Source organism: Mirounga leonina, unplaced genomic scaffold, assembly GCF_011800145.1.
Source record: "Mirounga leonina isolate KUSES-001 unplaced genomic scaffold, KU_Mleo_1.0 Mir_154, whole genome shotgun sequence".
Taxonomy (NCBI): Eukaryota; Metazoa; Chordata; class Mammalia; order Carnivora; family Phocidae; genus Mirounga; species Mirounga leonina.
The window spans coordinates 57,602,857-57,604,883 of NW_023270389.1; the positions used below are offsets into that span (position 1 = coordinate 57,602,857).

The window sequence follows — 2,027 nt, forward strand, 5'->3', positions numbered from 1 at the left end:
CTTTCATTTCTCTGCATCTGAGTGACTACTGCTTACAGCTCAATATTAGCTCCAGAAGGGGGAAAAAAAATCTTAAGAGAGCAATTGAAAAAAATGCATTTGTTGGCAGCAATTTCTATTTTTGAATGCACAGTAAGTTCTGAGCTTATGAGCTATGGGAAGAAAAACCTTTGTGATAAATAATATATTTGATAATGAGCAGCAGGAGAAAAAAAAACGGCTTTCATCTGAAGAGTTCAAAATGAAATAGAGTAAGTATGGGAAGGGCATCTTCTGCATCATGGGTGGATATGGGGGTGATCCTTAATTGTTTTTCTTGTCCTCTCCATGCCAGTCTATGGCATATCTTCTCAGACCTTTCTTAAATGTCAACTTTCAAAAGGGCTTAGCTCTCAGGCTCTATGGCACCAGGTGATTTACTTACATTATTTCATCTTTTTAAACTCAACAGAGAGGCATGTATGAGTATGCCTTTTTTATTAATAAATAAGCTGAGATTCAGAAAGGTTAAATAACTCCCCCAGGGTCACAAAGATTAGCCAGTGCCAGAGTCAATGCAAATTAAAAAAACCAAAAAACCAAAAAAAGACCCCAAAAAACCAACAATACCCCAAAACAAAAAACCAAACCAAACCCTGGGATTTCAGAATAAAAGTCTAAAACAATTTTGAGAACAAACTGCTTTAAGCTCCTTCAGCATCTGGCTTTCTGGTGACCTAGACTCTGAGAGGAGTTTCAGCTTCCGGTTTTGGACCAAATAAAGCATCTATCCCATAGGAATATTAAGGCATCCATTAACTTTTTTTTCCCCTCCCCATTATCCCATTTGTCCCTGAAGACAAGCTAGGTGTTTGGTAAGTGCTAGAGAGTAAATTATTGCTCTAAATGGTGCTTCAGTGGCCTAATAAGGAAGCAGCTCCCACAGTGCCAATCTGTCGATAAGGGAATAATTAATGCATTCATCAAAGCAGATGGATTTCAGAGGAATTTGCATCCTGCTCTGGGTGCAGCATCAGTTTTTGCTGGAGTTTCCTGAGCTGGGCTTTGTGAATTCTTACCTGACACCCTCCTGCCCTGTTTTCTCTTCCTTCCTCCCTCCCTCCTGCAGTTCACCTTTTGCTTCAACTTTTCTTCCCCTTATTTTAGCCTGCTGCATGCGGCTAGGGCCGGTACAGAACGTGGGGAGTGAGGAAGGGGAAAAAACATGAAAAGGAACTGTTCTGTCCTCTGAATTGGCAGCGCCCTGGTCTGTGTGTTGTAATTACCGCTCCTCGGCCTTTGGGTCGGAGGGAGAGTAGAGTAGCAATTGCAAAGATCTGTTTACGTTCACCCTCCCACTCTCGAGGTCTGTGGGTTCCTCAAAGGCTGGCTCCGCGGTGGATTCCCTGTGCTATTTCCAGGGCGCAGGACGGTGTCTGGCACCAGGCAGATGTTCCTAGACGTTGGTAGGATGAATGAAAGGTGAGCAGGAAAGGCAAGGGCAGGAGGAGTACAGGGCGAGATGGGAGGAGGAGGAGGAGGAGAATGGGGCTGTGCGGAGCCCACGGGGAGAATCCGAAAGTACGAGTGCAAAGGAGAGAGAAATGCAAAAGGGGACGTCCCAACGGCTGGAACTGGGACGGAGCGACGGGGGTCAGGGAAGGCCCGAGTGCGGGCCACAGGCGCGGAGTGGGGCGAGCCGACACGGTAAGGGCGAGACAAAGCGCAGCAGGCGAGGCTGGTCGTGGGAAGAACCGGGAAGACGGGGAGCCCGGGGCGCGGGGCTGGGGAGGGCCGCGCCGGGGCGGGGAGGGGCGCCGGCGCGGGGCGCGGGGGGCCGCGGGGGGGGGGGGGGGGCGGCGGGGGGGAGGGGGGGCGCGAGCGCCGCAAAGTTACTTGGCCTGCGCCCGCCCGGGTCCGCGTGCTGGCGGCGGGGCGGCGGGAGGGGCGAAGCGGGGCTCGGCGGCTTGAAACCCGAAACCTCCAGTCCGCGAGCGCGGCCGGGAGGAAGGAAGCGGCGGCGGCCGAGGCGGGAGGCGGCCGGGCCG

The 2,027-nt window shown here is 51.8% G+C and overlaps 1 protein-coding gene across 2 annotated transcripts in view; it reads left to right on the top strand.

Annotated features, from left to right (window-relative positions):
- Positions 1-1,342: 1,342 nt before the first annotated feature.
- GPR161 (G protein-coupled receptor 161) overlaps positions 1,343-2,027 on the top strand; it is a 57,999-nt gene continuing 57,314 nt past the window's right edge. Inside the window, exon 1 of one of the 2 annotated variants that reach the window (XM_035010899.1) lies at positions 1,343-1,461. The gene's annotated coding sequence lies outside the window, so the exon portion shown is untranslated. Of the gene's footprint in view, positions 1,462-1,601; positions 1,687-2,027 lie in introns of those variants that run through there. The other variant, XM_035010900.1, reaches the window with a different exon arrangement.